The sequence below is a fragment of the Pan troglodytes genome, chromosome Y (assembly GCF_028858775.2).
Source record: "Pan troglodytes isolate AG18354 chromosome Y, NHGRI_mPanTro3-v2.0_pri, whole genome shotgun sequence".
In the NCBI taxonomy this organism is placed as follows: domain Eukaryota; kingdom Metazoa; phylum Chordata; class Mammalia; order Primates; family Hominidae; genus Pan; species Pan troglodytes.
Genome location: NC_072422.2, coordinates 7,103,429 through 7,123,571, shown reverse-complemented (window position 1 = coordinate 7,123,571; position 20,143 = coordinate 7,103,429). Strand labels below are relative to the sequence as shown.

Genomic DNA, 20,143 nt, shown 5'->3' with positions numbered 1-20,143 from the left:
TTGGAGCACATTGAGCCAAGGGTGAAATAGATAATGGCTTCACATAAAAACTAGACAGAAGTTTTCTGATAAACTTCTTTGTGATGTGTGCATTTATCTCACACAGTTGAACTTTCCTTTGATTTAGCAGTTTGGAAACAGTATTTTTGTAGAATCTGCAAGTGGATATTTGCAGCACTTTGAGGCCCATGGTGAAAAAGAATATCTTTCCATAAAAATTAGACAGAAGCTTTCTAAGAAAATTATTTGAGATGTGTGCATTCATATCACAGAGTTGAACCTTTCTTTTAGTTGAGCAGTTTGGAAACAGTCTATTCATAGAATATGCAAATAGATATTTGTGGCACTTTGAGGCCAGTGGTGAAAAAATTTCTCTCATGGAGTTGAAACTTTCTTTTGATTGAACAGTTTTGAAACAGTCTTTTTGTAGAATCTGCAAAGGATAATTCTGAGCCCATTGAGGCCTATTCTGAAAAAGGAAATATCTACACATAAAATCAGACAGAAGCTTTCTGAGAAACTTCTTTGTGATGTGTGCTTTCATATCACAGAGTTGAACCTTTCTTTTGATTGAGCAGTTTGGAAACCATCTTTTTGTAGAATCTGCAAATAGATAGTTTTGAGCAATTTGAGGCCTATGGAGAAAAAGGAAATATCTTCACATAAAACTAGACCGATGTTTCTGAGAAACTTCTTTGTGATGTGTGCTTTCATCTCATAGAGTTGAACCTTTCTTTTGATTGAGCAGTTTGGAAAAAATCGTTTAGTAGAATGTGCAATTGAATATTTGGAGCACTTTGAGGCCTATGGTGAACAAGGAAATATCTTCACATAAAAACTAGACAAAATCTTTCTAAGGAACTTCTTCATGATGTGTGCATTCATCTCACATATTTCAACATTTTTTTGGTTTGAGTAGCTTGGAAAAAGTCTTTCTGAAGGATCTGTAGAGGGATATTCGTGTGCGGTTTGAGGCCTCTTGAGAAAAAGGAAATATTCACATAAAAACCAGATAGAAGCATTGTGAGGAACTTCTTTCTGATGTGTACATTCGTTTCACAGTGTTGAACTTTTCTTTTGATTTAACAGTTTGGAAACAGTCTTTTTCTAGAAACTGTGAAGTGATATTTATGAGCCCTTTGAAGCCTATGGTGAAATAGGAAATATTTTCACATAAAAACTAGACAGAAGCTTTCTGAGTATCTTCTTTTGTGATGTTAGATTTCATCTCACAGAGTTGAAACTTCTTTTTGATTGAGTAGTTTGGAAACAGTCTTTTTGTAGAATCTGCATAGAAATATTGTGAGTAGATTGAGGCCTATGGTGATAAAGGAAATATCTTCACATAAAAACTAGTTAGAAGCTTTTTGAGAAACTTCTTTTTGATGTTTGCATTCGTGTCACAGAGTTGAACCTTTCTTTTCATTGAGCAGTTTGGAAACAATCTTCTTACACTTTCTGCAATGGGATATTTCTGAGTGATTTGAGGCCTATGCTGAAAAATAAATATCTTCACATAAAAACTAGACAGAAGAGTTCTGACAAACTTCTTTTTGATGTGTGCTCTCATCTCACACAGTTGAAATTTCCTTTGATTGAGCAGTTTGGAAACAGATTTTTTGTTGAATCCACAGAAGGATATTTTTGAGTGGTTTGAGGCCTATGCTGAAAAAGAAATATGTTCACATAAAAACTAGATGGAAGATTTCTGAGAAACTTCTTTGGATGCGTGCATTCGTATCACAGAATTGAAACTTTCTTTTGATTGAGCACTTTGGAAACAGTCTTTATTTAGAATCTGCAGAGGGATATTTGTGAACGGTTTGAGGCCTATAGTGAGAAAGGAAATATCTTCGCATAAAAACTAGAGAGAAGCCTTCTGAGAAACTTCTTTATGATGTATGCCTTTATGTTACAGAGTTGAACCTTACTTTTCATTGAGCAGTTTGGCAAAAGTCTTTTTGTACAATCTGCAAAATTATTTTTGTGAACGCTTTGAGACTTATGGTGACAAAGGAAATATTTTCACATAAAAACTAGGGAGAAATCTACTGAGAAACTTCTTTCTCATGTGTGCATTCATCACAGAAGGTTGAAAATTTCTTTTGATTGAGCAGTTTGGAAACAGTATTTTTGTAGGATCTGCCAAGGGATATTTGGAGTGGTTTGAGGCCTATGGTGAAAAAGGAAATATGCCCTAATAAAATCTAGATAGTAACGTTCTGAGAAACTTCTTTGTGATGTGTGCATTAATCTCACAGATTTGAAACTTTTCTTTGATTGAGCAGTTTGGAAACAGCATTTTTGTACATTCTGCAAAGGTGTATTTATAGGCAGTTTGAGGCCTATGGTGAAAAAGGAAATATCTTCACATAAAAACTAGACAGAAGCTTTCTGAGAAACTTATATGTGATCTGTTCATGCACCTCACAGAGTTGAAACTTTCTTTTGATTAAGCAGTTTGGAAACAGTCTTTTTCTAGAATCTGCAAAGGGATACTTGTAGGCAGTTTGAGGCACATGGTCAAAGAGGAAATATCTTCACATTAATACTAGACAGAAGCATTCTGAGATACTTTGTGATGTGTGCATTCATGCCACAGAGTTGAACCTTTTTTTGATTGAGCAGTTTGGAAACTGTGTTTTTGTAGAATCTGTATAAGGACATTTGTGTGCACCTGAGGCCTATGGTGAAAAAGAAATATCTTCACATAAAAACTAGGCAGACCCTTTCTGAGAAACTTCATGATGTGTGCATTCATCTCAGAGAATTTAATCTTTGTTTTGATGGAGCACTTTGGAGGCAGTCTTTTTGTATAATCTGCAAAGTGATATTTGTTTACACTTTGAGGCTTATGGTGAAAAGGGAAATAAGTTCACAAAAAAAATAGACAGAAGCTTTCTGAGAAACTTCTTTATGATGTATGCGTTCACCTCACAGAGTTGAATCTTTCTTTTGATTTGGCAGTTTGGAAACAGTCTTTTTGTAGAATCTACAAAGGGACATTTGTGAGCACTTTGAGGTCTACTGTGAAAAAGGAAATATTCACAAATAAAATGTAGACAGAAGCTTTGTGAGAAACTTCTTTTTGATGTTTGCATTCATCTCACAGAGTTGAACCTATGTTTTGATTGAGGAGTTGGAAACAAGCTTTTTCTAGAAACTGCAAAGGGACATTAGTGTGCACCTGAGGCCTATGTTGAAAAAGGAAATAGCTTCACATAAAAATTAGGCAGAAGCTTTCTGAAATACTTCATTGTGATGTGTGCATCCAGCTCACAGAGCTTAACCTTTGTTTTCATTGAGCAGTTTGGAAGCCGTCATTTTGTAGAATCTGCAAAGTGATGCTTGTGAACGCTTTGAGGCCTATGGTGAAAAAGGAAATATCTTCACATAAATGCTAGATACAAGCTTTCTGAGAAACTTCTTTGTGATATGTACATTCATCTCACATAGATGAACAATTCTTTTGATTGAGCAGTTTGGAAACACTCTTTTTGTAGAATCTGCAAGGGATATTTGTGAAAGCTTTGAGGCTTATGGTGAAAACAGAAATATCCTCACATTAAGACTAGACAGAAACTTTCTGAGAAACTTCTGTGTGATGTGAGCATTTGTCTCACAGAGTTGAACCTTTCTTTTGATTGAGCAGTTTGGAAACAGTCTTTTTGTAGATTCTGAAAGGGATATTTGTGAGCAGTTTGAGGCTTATGGTGAAAAAAGAAATGTCCACAAATAAAATCTACATAGAAGCTTTCTGAGGAACTTCGTTGTCATTTGTGCATTCATTTCACAAGGTTGAACTTTACTTTTGATTGAGCAGTTTGGAAACCATCTTTTTGGAGCATCTGCAAAGGGATATTTGTGAGAGGCTTAAGGCATATGGTGAGAAAGTAAATATATTAACATAAAAACTAGACAGAATATTTCTGAGAAACTTCTTTGTGATGCATGCATTCATGTCATAGAGTTGAACTGTTCTCTTGATTGAGCTGTTTGGAAACAGTCTTTTTGTATAATCTGCAAAGGGATATTTGTGAGTGGTAGGAGGTCTATGGTGAAAAAGGAAATATCTTCACATAAAAACTAGAAAGAAGATTTCTGATAAACCTCTTTGTGATGTGTGCATTCATCTCTCAGATTTGAACTTTTCTTTTCATTGAGCAGTTTGGAAACATACTTTCTGTAGAATCTGAACATTGATATTTCTGAAGGCTTTGAAGCTTATGGTGAAAAAGGAAATAACATCTGATAACAACTAGACAGAAGCTTTCTGAGAATCTTCCTTGTGATGTGTGCATTCACCTCACAGATATGAACTTTTCTTTTGATTGAGAAGTTTGGAAACCATCTTCTTGTAGAATCTGCAAAGGGATATTTGAGAGAGCTTTGAGATCTATGGTGAAAAAGGAAATATCTTCACATAAAACCTAGACAGAAGCTTTCTTAGAAACATTTTTGTGATGTATGCGTTCATCTCACTGAGTTGAACCTTTCTTTGGTAGAACAGTTTGGAAAGAATCTTTTTGTAGAATCTGCAAGTGGATATTTAGAACACTTCGGGGCCTATGGTGGAGAAGGAAATATCTTCACATAAAAACTAGAGAGAAGCATTCTGAGACACTTCTTTGTGATATGTGCATTCATCTCACAGAGTTGAACCTTCTTTTGATTGAGCAATTTTGAAACACTCTTTTTGTAGGATCTGCAATTGGAAATTTGGAGCATTTTGTCACCTATCGTGGAAAAAGAAATATCTTCACATAAAAACTAGACAGAAGCTTTCTGAGAAACTTCTTTGTGAAGTGTGCATTCAGCTCACAGAGTTGAACCTTTGTTTTGATTGAGCAGTTTGGGAACAGTCTATTTGTAGAATCTGCAAAGTGATATTTGTGAACACTTTGAGGCTTACAGTGAAAAAGGAAATATCTTCAAATAAAAACTAGACAAAAGGTTTCTGATAAACCTCTTTGTGATATGTGAATTCTTCAAATAGAGCTGAAACTTTCTTTTGATTGAACAGTTTGTAAACAGTCTTTTTGGAGTATCTGCAAAACGATATTTTTGGGCAGTTTGAGGCTCATGGTGAGAAAGAAAATATATTCACAGAAAAGTTGACAGAAGCTTTCTGAGAAACTTCTTAGTGATGTGTTCATTCATCTCACAGAGTTGAACCTTTCTTTTGATTGAGCAGTTTGGAAACAATCTTTTTGTAGAATCTGAAAAGGGATATTTCTGATCCATTTTTGGCATACAGTGAAAAAGGAAATGTCTTCACAAAAAAACTAAACAAAAGCTTTCTGAGAAACTTCTTTATGATGTGTGCATTCATTTCACAGAGTGGAAACTTTATTTTGATTGAGCAGTTTGGGAGCTGTCTTTTTGTATAATCTGCAAAGTGATATTTGTGAACAATTTGAAGTTTATGGTGAAAAAGGAAACATCTTCCCAAAAATCTAGACAGAAACTTTCTGAGAAACTTTTTGTGATGTGTGCATTCATCTCACAGAGTTGAAGCTTCTTTTTGACTGATCAGTTTGGAAGCATTCTTTTTGTAGAATCTGCATAGAGATATTTGTGAACCCTTTGAGGCCTGTGGTGAAAGAGGAAATATCTTCATATAAAAACTAGACAGAAGCATTCTGAGAAACTTCGTTGTGTTGTGTGTTTTCATCTCACAGAGTTTAACATTTCCTTTCATTCAGCAGTTTGGAAACAGTCTTTGTGTAGAATGTGCACAGGGACATTTTTGAGTGATTTAAGGTCTATGGTGTAAAAGGAAATATCTTCACATAAAAACTAGACAGAAGCATTCTGAGAAACTTCTTTGTGATGTGTGCATTCAGCTCACAGTGTTGAACCCTTCTTTAGATTGAGCAGTTTGGAAACAGTGTTTTTGTAGAATCTGCAGAGAGATATCTGTGAGCCCTTTAAGGCCTATGGTGAAAAAGGAATTATCTACAAATAATATCTAGACAGAAACTCTCTGAGAAACTTCTTTGTGATGTGTGCATTCATCTCACTGAGTTGAATCTTCCTTTTGATTGAGCAGTTTGGAAACAGTCTTTTTGTAGAATCTGCATAGGGATAGTTGTAAGCCCATTGAAGCCTGTCTTGAAAAAGGAATTCTCTTCACATAAAAGCTAGACAGAAGCTTCCTGAGAGACTACTTTGTGATGTGTGTGTTCATCTCACAGAGTTGAACCTCTCTTTTGATTGAGTAGTGTGAAAACAGTCTTTTTTAGAAACTGCAAGGAATATTTGTGAGTGGTTTGAAACCTATGGTGAAAAAAGAATTATCTATAAATAAAATATAAACAGAAGCTTTCTGAGAAACTTATTTGTGATGTGTGCATTCATCTCACGTAGTTGAACTTTTGTTTTGATTGAGTAGTTTTTAAACAGTCTTTTTGTACAATCTGCAAAGTGATATCTGTGAATGCTTTCAGGCTTATGGTGAAAAAGGAAATATCTTCACCTAAACCTATAAAGAAGCTTTCTGAGAAACTTCTTAAGGATGAGTACATTCATCTCACAGAGTTGAACATTTCTTTTTATTCACCAGTTCAAAAACAGTCTTTTTGTAGAATCTGTAAGGAGACATTTTTGAGCTCTTTGAGGCCTATGGTGAAAAAGCAAATATCTTTACATAAAAACTATACAGAAACTTTCTGAGAAACTTCTCTGAAATGTGTGCATTCATCTCACAGAGTTTAACCTTTGTTTTGATTGAGTAGTTTGGAAACAGTCTTTTTGTAGAATCTGTAAAGGGGTATTTGAAGGAATTTTGAGGTATATGGTGAAAAAGGAATTATCTTCACATAAAAACTAGACAGAAAATTCCTGAGAAACTTCCTTTTGATGTGTGCATTCATCTCACAGAGTTGAAACTTTCTTTTCACTTATCGAGTTGGAAACAGTCTTTTTGTAGAATAGGCAAAGGGATATTTATGAGTAGTTTGAGGTCTGCAGTGAAAAAGGAAATATCTTCACATAAAACCTAGAGAGAAGCATTCTGAGAAACTTCTTCGTGATGTGTGCATTCATCTCAGAGAGGTGAACCTTTCTTTTCATTCGGCAGTTTGGAAGCCGTCTTTTTGTTGAATCTGAAAAGTGATATGTTTCAGCGGTTTGAGTCCTATTGTGAAAAAGGAAATATCAAAAAACAAAATGTAGACAGCAGCTTTCTAAAAAACTTCCTTTTGATGTGTGTATTCATCTTACAGGGTTGAAACTTTCTTTTCATTGAACAGTTTGGAAACAGTCTTTTCATAGAACCTGCAAAGAGATATTTGTGAACACTTTGAGGCTTCTGGTGAAAAAGGAAATATCTTCAAATAGAAACTAGACTCATGTTTTCTGGGAAACTTCTTTATGATGTGTGTATGCATCTCAAAGAGTTGAATCTTTCTTTTGATTGAGCAGTTTGGAAACATTCTTTTTGGAGAATCTGCAAAGGGATGTGTTTTTTTCCTTTATTATTTATTTATTTTTATTATTATACTTTAAGTTTTAGGGTACATGTGCACATTGTGCAGGTTAGTTACATACGTATACATGTGCCATGCTGGTGTGCTGCACCCACTAACTCATCATCTAGCATTAGGACTATCTCCTAATGCTATCCCTCCCCCCTCTCCCCACCCCACAACAGTCCCCAGAGTGATGTTCCCCTTCCTGTGTCTATGTGTTCTCATTGTTCAATTCCCACCTATGACTGAGAGTATGCGGTGTTTGGTTTTTTGTTCTTGTGATAGTTTACTGAGAATGATGATTTCCAATTTCATCCATGTCCCTACAAAGGACATGAACTCATCATTTTTTATGGCTGCATAGTATTCCATGGTGAATATGTGCCACATTTTCTTAATCCAGTCTATCATTGTTGGACATTTGGGTTGGTTCCAAGTCTTTGCTATTATGAATAATGCTGCAATAAACACAAGTGTGCATGAGTCTTTATAGCAGCATGATTTATAGTCCTTTGGGTATATACCCAGTAATGGGATGGCTGGGTCAAGTGGTATTTCTAGGTCTAGATCCCTGAGGAATCGCCACACTGACTTCCACAATGGATGAGCTAGTTTACAGTCCCACCAACAGTGTAAAAGTGTTCCTATTTCTCCACATCCTCTCCAGCACCTGCTGTTTCCTGACTTTTTAATGATTGTCATTCTAACTGGTGTGAGATGGTATCTCATTGTGGTTTTGATTTGCATTTCTCTGATAGCCAGTGATGGTGAGCATTTTTTCATGGTTTTTTGGCTGCATAAATGTCTTCTTTTGAGAAGTGTCCGTTCATGTCCTTTGCCTACTTTTTGATGAGGTTGTTTGTTTTTTTCTTGTACATTTGTTTGAGTTCATTGTAGACTCTGGATATTAGCCCTTTGTCAGATGAGTAGGTTGTGAAAATTTTCTCCCGTTTTTTAGGTTGCCTGTTCACTCTGATGATAGTTTCTTTTGACGTGTAGAAGCTCTTTAGTTTAATTAGATCCCATTTGTCAATTTTTTCTTCTGTTGCCATTGCTTTTGGTGTTTTAGACATGAAGTCCTTGCCCATGCCTATGTCCTGAATGGTAATGCCTAGGTTTTCTTCTAGGGTTTTTATGGTTTTAGGTCTAATGTTTAAGTATTTAATCCATCTTGAATTTATTTTTGTGTAAGGTGTAAGGAAGGGATCTATTTTCAGCTTTCTACATATGGCTAGCCAGTTTTCCCAGCACCATTTATTAAATAGGGAATCCCTTCCCCAATGCTTGTTTTTCTCAGGTTTATCAAAGATCAGATAGTTGTTGATATGCGGCATTATTTCTGAGGGCTCTGTTCTGTTCCATTGATCTATATCTCTGTTTTGGTACCAGTACCATGCTGTTTTGGTTACTGTAGCCTTGTAGTATAGTTTGAAGGCTGGTAGTGTGATGCCTCCAGCTTTGTTCTTTTGGCTTAGGATTGACTTGGCATTGCAGGCTCTTTTTTGTTTCCATATGAACTTTAAAGTAGTTTTTTCCAATTTTGTGAAGAAAGTCATTGGTAGCTTGATGGGGATGGCATTGTATCTGTAAATTTCCTTGGGCAGTATGGCCATTTTCATGATATTGATTCACATATGTATATATGTGTCTATATATACATATACATATATGTATATGTGTATATATACACACACATATATATATATATACACACACACACATATATATATATATATATATATATATATATATATATATATATACACACACACACACATATATATATATAGTACTTCCACTCACTGGAGGCCTTTACTCTTTCAATGCTAGATTCACTGATTTCTGGTCCCATGCTTATGTTGATTACTAGCTAGTGTATGTAGACTCCTTAAGTTTAAGGAGTTGAGAGAACTCTTCATGTCACCAAGTTGATTTCTTTAGTCTTCTCCCTGTCAAAGACCAGGTTGCCCTAGATATCAGAGACAGCTGTTTTTTCCATAAAAAATAAAGGTCCTGTCTCTCTCTCATTAGCCACCAAGCCCAGTTTCTTCTCATGGAGGATTGCTTCATAGGTAACTTTAAAACTCCAGTAATTTCTCACAAGGTTGCTTCGAACACCTGAACATAAACTTCATCATGGAGCCTCTGAAACCCCTGAAGCCTCATTATGGGAAGTTTCAGAAGGCTCTTTGCGCTGTTGAGGTTCTACAAAAGGACCGTTTCCAAACTGCTTAATCAGAAGAAAGGTTCAAATACGTGTGATGAATGCACACATTATGAAGAAGTTTTTCAGAATGCTTCTGTCTAGTTTTTGTGTGAAGATATTTATTTATCTCCATGGGCCTGAAAACACTCTGATATATCCCTCTGCAGACAGTACAAAAAGACTGTTTCCAATCTGCTCAATCAAAAGAAAGCTTCTACTCTGTGAGAAGAAAGAACACATCATAAGGAAGTTTCTCAGAATGCTTCTGTCTGGTTTTCTGTGAAAATATTTCCTTTTTCACCATAGGCCTCAAAGCACTAGAGATATCCATTTGCAGATTCTACAAAAAGACATTTACAAACTGCTCAATCCAAAGAAAGTTTCAACACTGTGAGATGAATGCATGCATTACAAAGTAGTTTATCAGAAAGCTTCTGTTTAGTTTTTATGTGAAGATATTTCCTTTTTCACCATAGGCCTCAAAGCGCTTCAATTATCCATTTGCAGATTCTGCAAAAAGAGTATTTCCAAACTGCTCAGTCAAAAGAAATGCTCAACTCCTTAAGATGAAAGCACTTATTTAAAAGTAGTTTCTCAGAAAGCTTCTGTCTAGCTTTTATGTGAAGATATTTCCTATATCACCAAAGGCCTCAATGGCTCAGAATTGTCCCTTTGGGGATTCTACAAAGGACTATTTCCAAACTGCTCTAGCAAAAGAAAGCTTCAACTCTGTGAGATGAATGCACCCATCACAAAAAAGTTTCTCAGAATGTTTCTGTGTAGTTTTTATATGAAGATATTTCCTACTTCACCATTGGCCTCAAAGGCTTCACAATTATCCCTTTGTAGATTTTACAAAAAGACTTTTTCCAAATCTTCAATCAAAGAAATGTTCAACTGTGTGAGATGAATGCAAACATCACCAAGAAGTTTCTCAGAATGCTTCCATCTAATTTTTATGTGAAGATATTTCCTTTTTCACCATAGGCCTCAAAGGGCTGCAAATATCCATTTGCAGATTGTACAAAACACTGCTTCCAACCTGCTTAATCGAAGGAAATGTTCAACTCTGTGAGACGAAAGCATAAATCACAGAGAAGTTTCTCAGAAAGCTACTGTTTAGTTTTTATATGAAGATATTTCCTATTTCACCATAGGCCATAAAGGGCTCACAAATATACCTTTGCAGATGCTACAAAAATGCTGTTACCAAACTGCTCAATCAAAAGAAAGTTTCAACTCCGTGAGATGAATGGACACATCACAAAGTAGTTTCTAAGAATGCTTCTGTCTAGTTTTTGTGGGAAGATATTTCTTTTTCACCATAAGCCTCAAATGGCTCAGAAATATCCCTTTGCAGATTGTACAAAAAGACTGTTTCCAAACTGTTCAATGAAAAGAAAGGTTCAACTCTGTGAGATGAATTCAAACGTCCAAGAGGTTTCTCAAAATACATCTATCTAGTTTTTATGTGAAGGCATTTACTGTTTCACCACATGCCTCAAACGGCTCACAAATATTCCCTTTGCAGATTCTACAAAAAGACTGTTTCCAAACTGCTCAATGAAAAGAAAGGTTAAACTCTCTGAGATGAAAGCTCTTATCACAAAGAAGTTTCTCAGAATGCTTCTGTCTACTTTTTATGTGAAGAAGTTTCCTTTTTCACCATAGACCTAAAACTGCTTCAAATATACATTTGTGGATTCTATGAAAAGTCTATTTCTAACTGCTCAATCAAAAGAACTGTTCAACTCTGTGAGATGAATGTGCACATCACAAAAAAGTTTCTCAGAAAGCTTCCATTTAGGTTTTATGTGAAGATATTTCCTTTTTTACCATGGGCCTCAAAGTGCTCCAAATATCCATTTGCAGATTCTACAAAAAGAGTATTTCCAAACTGCTCAATCAAAAGAGAGGTTCAACTCTGTGAGATGGAAGCACAGATCACAAAGGAGTTTCTTAGAAACCTTCAGTCTAGTTTTTATGGGAAGATATTTCATATTTCACCATAGGCCTCAATGGGCTCAGAAATATACCTTTGCAGATTCTACAAAAGGATTTTTTCCAAACTGCTCAATCCAACGAAAGATTCAACACTGTGAGATGAATTCATACATCACAAAGAAGTTTCTCAGAAAGCTTCAGTCTAGTTTTTATGTGAATATATTTCCTTTTTCACCATAAGCCTCAAACCACTCTCAAACATCCCCTGGAGATACTATATAAAGATTGTTTCCAAGCTGTTCAATCAAAAGAAAGGTTCAACTCTGTGTGGTAAATGCACATGTCACCAAGAAGTTTCTCAGAATGCTTCTGTCTAGTTTTTATGTGAAGATATTTCCTTTCTCAGCAAGTCTTCAAACTGCTCCAAATATCCATACGCACAATCTACAAAAAGATGGTTTCTGATCTCCTCAATGAATAGAAAGGTTCAACTCTGTGAGATGAAAGAATACATTACAAAGAAGTTTCATAGAATGTTGCTTTCTAGTTTTTATATGAAGATATTTCCTTTTTCACCATTGTCCTCAAAGTGCTTCAAATATCCATTTGCAGATTTTACAAAAAGTGTGTTTCCAAACTGCTCAATCAAAAGAAAGGCTCAACTCTGTGGGATGAAAGCACACATCACAAAGAAGTTTCTCAGAAATCTTCTGACTAGTTTTTATGTGAAGATATTTCCTATTTCACCATAGGCCTCAATGGGCTCACAAATATCCCCTTGCAGATTCTACAAAAGGACTGTTTTGAAACTCCTCAATCAGAAGAAAGGTTCAACTCTGTGAGATGAATGCATACATCACAAAGAAGTTTCTCAGAATTCTTCTGTCTAGTTTTTATGTGAGGATATTTCCTTTTTCACCATAGGCCTCAAAGCACTCCAAATATCCATTTGCATATTCTACAGAAAGACTGTTTCCAGACTCCTCAATCAAAAGGGAGGTTCAACTCTGTGAGATGAAAGCACACTTCACGAAGCAGTTTCTCAGAATGCTTCTGTCTAGTTTCTATGTGAATATATTTCCTATTTCAACTTAGGCCATAAAGGGCTCACATATATCCCTCTGCAGATTCTAGAAAATTATAGAAAAGGACTCTTTCCAAACTGCTCAATCAAAAGAAAGGTTCAACTCTGTAAAATGAATGCACACATCACAAATAAGTTTCTCAGAAAGCTTCTGTCCAGTTTTTATGTAAAGATATTTCCCTTTTCACCATACCTATCAACATGCTCAAAATATGCCTTTGCAGATTCTCTGAAAAGACTGTTTCCAAACTTCTCATTCAAAAGAATGATTCAACTCTGTGAGATGAATGCACATATCACAAAGACGTTTCTCTGAAATCTTCTGTCTAGTTTTTATGTGAAGATATTTCCTTTTTCACCATAGGCCTCAAGCTTCTCACAAATATCCCATTGCAGATTGTACAAGAATAGAGTTTCCAGACTCATCAAAGAATAGAAAGTTTTATCTCTGTGAGTTGAATGCACACCTTGCAAAACAGCTTCTCAGAAACATTCTTATAGTTTTTATTGAAGATATTTCCTTTTTCACCATAAGGCTCAGAGAGCTGAAAAATATCCCTTTGCTGATTCTACAAAAATACTCTTTCCAAACTTCTTAATCAAAAGAATCATTCAACTCTCTGAGGTGAATGCACACATAGCTAGGAATTTTCTCAGAAAATTCTGTCACGTTTTTATGCGATGATATTTCCTTTTTCACCATAAGCCTCAAACTGCTCACAAATATCCCTTTGCAGATTCTACAAGAAAAGAGTTTCCCATCTGCTACATGAAAAGAAATGTTTACCTCTGTGAGATGAATGCACACATTGTAGAGCAGTTTCTCAGAAACCTTCTGTCTAGTTTTTATGTGAAGATATTTTCTTTTTCACCATAGGCCTCAAAGCACTCACAAATATCCCCTTGCATATTCTACAAAAAGACTCTTTGTGAACTGCTCAAAGGAATGGTTCAACTCTGTGAGATGAGTGCACACATCACACAGATGTGTCTCAGAAAGCTTCTGTCTAGTTTTCATGTGAAGATATTTACGTTTTCACCATAGGCCTCAAAGTGTTCCCAAATATCCCTTTGCAGATTCTTCAAAAAGATTGTTTCCAAAATGCTCAATCAATAGAAAGGTTCAACTCTGTGAGATTCATTCACACATCACAAAGTAGTTTCTCAAAAACCTTCTTTCTAGTTTTTTATGTGAAGATATTTCCTTTTTCACCATAGGCTTCAAAGAACTCACAAATATCCCTTTTCAGATTCTACAAAAAGACTGTTACCAAACTACTCAATCAAAAGAATGGTTCAACTCTGAGATGAATGCACACATCACAAAACAGTTTCTCAGAAAGCTTCTGTCTAGTTTTTATGTGAAGATATTTCCTTTTTCACCATTGGCTTCCAAGTGCTCACAAATATCTCTTTGACAATTCTACAAAAATACTGTTTCCAAACTGCCCAATCCAAAGAATATTTCAACTCTGTGAGATGAATGCACACATAACCAGGAAGTTTCTCAGAAACTTCTGTCAAGATTTCATGGGATGATATTTCCTTTTTCACGATAGGCCTCAAACTGCTCACAAATATCCCTTTGTGGATCCTACAAGAACAGAGTTTCCAATCTGCTCAATGAAAATAAACCTTTACCTCTGTGAGATGAATGCACACATCACAAAGCAGTTTCTCATAAGCCTTCTTTCTGGTTTTTATGTGAAGATATTTCCTTTTTCACCGTAGGCCTCAAAGCACTCACAAATATCCCTCTGCAGATTCTGCAAGAACACCATTTCCAAGCTTTTCAATCAAAAGAATGGTTTAACTCTGTGAGATGAATGCACATGTCACAAAGTAGTTTTTCAGAAAGCTTCTGTCTAGTTTTTATGTGAAGATATTTCCTTTTTCACCATAGACCTCAAAGCACTCACAAACATCACTTTGCAGATTGTACAAGAACTGAGTTTCCAGACTTATCAAAGGAATGAAACGTTTAACTCTGTGAGATGAATGCAGACATCACAAAGCAGTTCCTCCAAAACCTTCTTTAGAGTTTTTATGTGAAGGTATTTCTTTTTCACCATGGCCTCAAAGCACTCACAAATATCCCTTTGCAGATTCTACAACAACAGAATTTCCAAACTGTTCATAATTAGTTTTTAGGACCAACATGAGAGTTTAGACATACTGCTTGTGGTGCAGCACACATGTATTATCCACACTGAAATTAGGAATTCAACTGAAGTTCATGTGGAGGTGAAAATGTGAATATTTGGGGGACCTTGGAGATGATCTATCTCACTTTATTTTGCAGAAAAGAAAACATATTCAGGGAAAGGGCATGCATTGTCTAAGGTGATTCAGCAGCTTTGGCACAGAAGCAAAACACACCTAAGGTGATTCATCAGGTTTGGAGAGAAACGCAAAACAGAAATACTGTTCTTTTGCTTCTCAGATCAAGAATTCTTTCACAATACTGAACTACTTATGTTTCTGATTCCTTAATTTTCTTTTTAAATTTTGCCAATATTGTCTTACAAAGATCCTATTCTTTACCCTAAAGATTTAAATCTGTTACCATTATTGTCTCTTTATAAGTAAAATTACTTGTTGTTATTATAAATGATCATTCAATCACTTTTCATTTTTTAGTAGTCCAGTACAAATTTAGTAACAAATAAACACTATTGGCCTTGGCAATCCAAGAGGAGCTCAAGTCCTCCAGGGCACGTCAGGAAAAGGCTAAATGACAGCTGTGCTGTGAATGGACAGAATACAGCTCTCATACAGATTATTGAGTATTTGATGTTCTTCAACAATTCCATTAATCTTCAGTTTTTTTCCTCTTTGAAGTGAAAGTCTGCTATGACTTTCAAGTTTCTTTTGAAATAATTATAGATTCACAGGAAGTTGTAAAATGTCCAGGGATGTCTTAGGTACTCTTCACTAATTCCAGTGGTGGCATCTCACGTAGCCATAGAGCATTATCAAAACCTGGAAACTGACATAGGTACAATTCAGAAAGCTTACTCAGATCGCAACCGTTTTGTATGCATTCATTTTTGTATGTGTGTATGTGTGTGCGTGTGTTCTGTGCATTTTTATGTGGTGTAGATCTCTGTAACTACCACTTCCACAGTCAAGATACAGAACCGTAGCCTCACCACAAGGCTCCAACTTGCAATCTTTGCTGACACTCTGACACGTTTTCCTCCACCCCTTCCCCTTGGCAACCCCATAGTCTGTTCTCCATCTTTACAATTTTATTTCAATAATTTATATAAATGTAATTGTGCAAAATCGAATTTTTAAAGGGAAAAAACAAGTCACAGATAGTTTTGTTAGCACTGTAAAATAGTCTTTAACATTCATCTGTTTTATGTTCTATTTGTCTCAAAAAAATTTGCTTTGTTCTTTCCTGTACTTTCTGATATCAGGATAGGAAATCAATACCAAACAAAACAATTCCATTCATTTTTTTCCATAGCTTGGTTTTCACTGTTGTTGCATAACATTTATTTTTCTATTTACTCTTTCTCTCTGTTTTCCGTCACATAAAAGTAACTTTGTGTTCTTTACCTCTTCTAAGAAAATTTGGTAATGAGTCTTTAATGTGAATCCTGGACCACCCTTGTTTTGATTTTGTGTTATGGGTGTTCTTTTGTGTGATCGTTCTCATGGAGAGTTCTTGTGAAGCTGGGATTTTCCAGTGGTTTGTCAAAATGGAAATAGATATTTAACAAACCAAACACAAAATGACCTTGCTCCAGGAATGCATCATTTGTGAGAAAACACTACGTCTTCCAACTAGAGATTGTGAATATTACTCTTATTATCCTTTACTCCCTTTTATTAAAACTGTATTTTTTTACACATTTGTATAACTCAGGTAATGAAATGTGAAACTACGTGATTGCCTACCAATTACAATTGATGTTAATGATGCTACTGGGAGGCCAACCCTACAGTGGCTGCCCCAAGTCTAGGGACTTGCTAGCTTTGATAAGTTACATGGGATTGGCTACGTACTAAATGTAGGTGGGGGACGGGTCCAAGGATGTGGCAGCACCATCCCGCCCTGACATCAAAGTTCTGGACGGGGTGCCAGGCACCGCGCAGCCAAGAGCAGGAGGTGGGCACCTGATGGCGTATGACACTGTAGCATCCAGGGGATCACCACCAGGGGCAAATGAACCCCGGGACCATGGCCATGAGCGCTGCCAGATGGGCCGCTTGGTGGGCTTCTGGCCCCGGACACACCACGTCACAAGCCAGGCAGGTGGGGGGCAGGCAGGAGAAGAGGATGGTGCCTGGGAGGGGTGATGGGGAGGAGGGGCGCTGGAGCGGTGGTCGGCCGGTCGCCGGGCTGCCACCAGGGGTGGGCAGCAAATTAAGGCAACTGGGACACGCTCCCCCACCCCCTCCCCAGTGGACCCTTCCTACTTGCCATCCTCCCCGCCCAACAAGCCTCCACCACCGATGATGCGCAACGACAATGATCGCACAGGACCATCCACCCCACCAGCACCAACAAACCCTGCACCACGAGCTGTGTGAGGCACGAGGGAGCCCCTGAGGGAAGAAACAGGACCGCGGTGGTGGCCACAGGAACTCAACACCAGCGGGCTCTCTTCCCTCTGTGTTTTTGCAGGTGATGGCTCCAACCTCTCTCTCTTCCTCACAGCCAGGAGCCCCTCTTCCCCCACGCCACCCAACGCGTGACCACACAGGGCCTGCAGTGGGGGTGGGGGGGAAGGGGCAGGCATGGCAGGAGAGGAGGGCAGATGTCACCGGGTCTGCACTTGGGGGGATGGAGGTCCCCACGGGCCCTGCCATGGAACCCCCAGCTGTGCACCCCAAGGAGCCCGGAGGCACCCCCAGGGGCTAATGATTGGCAAGCAAAGCTCAGACAGGCATAGCCCTGGGAGGAACCCGGGCCACAAGTGCGTTCGAAGTGTCGATGATCAATGTGTCCTGCAATTCACATTAATTCTCACAGCTAGCTGCATTCTTCATCAACGCAGGAGCCAAGTGATCCACCGCTAAAAGTCATACAAGGTCAATTTGGCAAGGGCGCTCCCAACAATGGGAGGCCCTCCTGGCACAGCACGTCCCCCAGAGGGGTTACCTCAGGCCGGCCAGTCAGACAGCAATGGGACGAGACTCCAGAGAGGGGTTGGAAGGTTTCACAACACGGGGAGGTGGTGCCGTCCACGGGAGTGAGAGGGAAAAATGCTGCCACCACCCCACGGGCTCCCGGGGGTTCCTGCCCCCACAGCACAGGGCATACGCCACATGCGTGGCACACATGCGACAGCACGATGGCCACTGGGTACAGCCCCCACCGGCATCAGCAGCGACACGCAACGGCAGCATGGCCCCGGCAGCTGGGGAGACGGAGTCAGCAGTGGAGGTGAGGGAGGGGCAGACCCCTCCCAAACGGACTCCCCCGTGGGCCCACAGCACCCAACCCACGGGTGGACAGGTGACCCCCCCAAGGGGTCCTTAAACCTCCGCACTAGAAAGTGCTGGGTACCTGGATGGTGGAGGCGGACGAGGAGTGGAGGGCTGGCGTCCAGCCCCCTACCCTCAAGAAGCCCTAGTGGGAAGGCTGGGGAGAGCCAGTGGGCCAGGCCGGGCCAGGTGGCGCGGTGTGGCAGAGGCAATGATGGTGGCAGTGGCAGCGATGCGAACCCGGCCGGCCCCAACGGGAGCAGGTGGGATGGGGCTGAGCCGGCAGGACAGGGAGGGATGACAGCCCTGGCAGGGAGGACACAGAGACCCACAACTCGTCGTGATGCCGAGAACCACCCCCGCGCCCGCCGACACACACGTGGGGGCCACGGCAGGGGACAGTTCCCCGCTGCTCACCAAGCCGGTGAGCCATCCAGCCTGCCCCCCGACACGCACACACAGTTTCATCCCAGCACGTGTGTCTCTGTCTACCCTCTCTCTCCCTCCCGAGTTCTCCGGCTCTCGGGGCAGGCAGGGCCATGCAACAAACAAATGGCACAACCCCGCCAGCACACATGCCACATGGGGAACACAGTCAGCCAAGAAGGAAGGACGCAGTGGCGCCTCTGCAGCTTTGCTCTTCTCCGTTAATGATCCCTCGACATGTTCAACTATGGAAATTTTGTTATGAGTTTTACTTCCTCTAGATAGTCAAGTTCGACTGTCTTCTCAGTGCTCCACCAGGGCAGTGGGCTGACCTGGCGGGGCCGATCCAAGGGCCTCACTGAACCATCCAATCAGTAGTAGTGACTGGCAGTGTGTACAAAGGGTAGGGACTTCACGCAAGTCTATGACCCGCACTTACTGGGAATTCGTCATTCATGGGGAATAATTGCAATCCCCGATCACCATCACCAATGGTGTTCAACAGGTTATCCGCGTCTGCCACATACGGTAGGCACACGCTGAGCCAGTCAGTGCAGCACGCGTGCAGCCCCGGACATCTAAGGGCATCACAGACCTGTTATTTCTCAATCTCGGGTGGCTAAATGCCACTTATCCCTCTAAGAAGTTGGGGGATGCTGACCGCTTGGGGGTCGTGTAACTAGTTAGCATGCCAGAGTCTCCTTCATTATCAGAATTAACCAGACAAATCACTCCACCAACTAAGGCCATGCACCACCACCCATGGAATCAAGAAAGACCTATCAATCTGTCAATCCTGTCCATGTCCAGGCCGGGTGAGGTTTCCCATGTTGAGTCAAATTAAGCTGCAGGCTCCACTCCTTGTGGTGCCCTTCCACCAATTCCTTTAAGTTTCAGCTTTGCAACCATACTCGCCTGGGAACCCAAAAATCCAAAGACTTTGGTTTCTGGGAAACTGCCCAGCGGGTCATGGAAATAACGCCGCCACATCACCAGTCGGCATCGTTTATGGTCGGAACTACGACGGTATCTGATCGTCTTCGGAACTCCGACTTTCGTTCTTGGTTAATGAAAACATTCTTGGCAAATGCTTTAGCTCTTGTCAGAACTGCACCAGTCCAAGAATTTCACCTCTAGTGGCACAATACGAATGCCCCCAGCCATCCCTCTTAATCATGGCCTCAGTCCTGAAAACCAACAAAAAAGAACCGAGGTTCTATTCCATCTTTCCTAGCTGAGATATCTAGGTGGCTCGGGCCTGCTTTGAACACTCTAACTTTTTCAAAGTAAACGCTTTGGGCCATGGGACACTCAGCTAAGAGCATCGAGGGGGTGCTGAGAGGCAAGGCGCGGGGACGGGCCATGGCTAGCCTGCCCGCCCACTCCCAAGATCTAACTACGGGCTTTTAAACAACTTTAATATATGCTATTGGAGCTGGAATTACTGTGGCTGCTGGCTCCAGACTTGCCCTCCAATGGATCCTCCTAAAGGATTTAAAGTAGACTCATTTCAATTACAGGGCCTCGAAAGAGTCCTGTATTGTTATTTTTCGTCACTACCTCCCCGGG

At 39.5% G+C, this 20,143-nt stretch overlaps 1 non-coding gene across 1 annotated transcript; it reads right to left on the bottom strand.

Moving 5' to 3' along the window:
• Positions 1-17,593: 17,593 nt before the first annotated feature.
• LOC129138961 (5.8S ribosomal RNA) lies at positions 17,594-17,745 on the bottom strand. The gene has a single exon (XR_008542186.1). It is a non-coding gene; the product is annotated as a 5.8S ribosomal RNA (ribosomal RNA).
• Between the last annotated feature and the right edge of the window lie 2,398 nt (positions 17,746-20,143).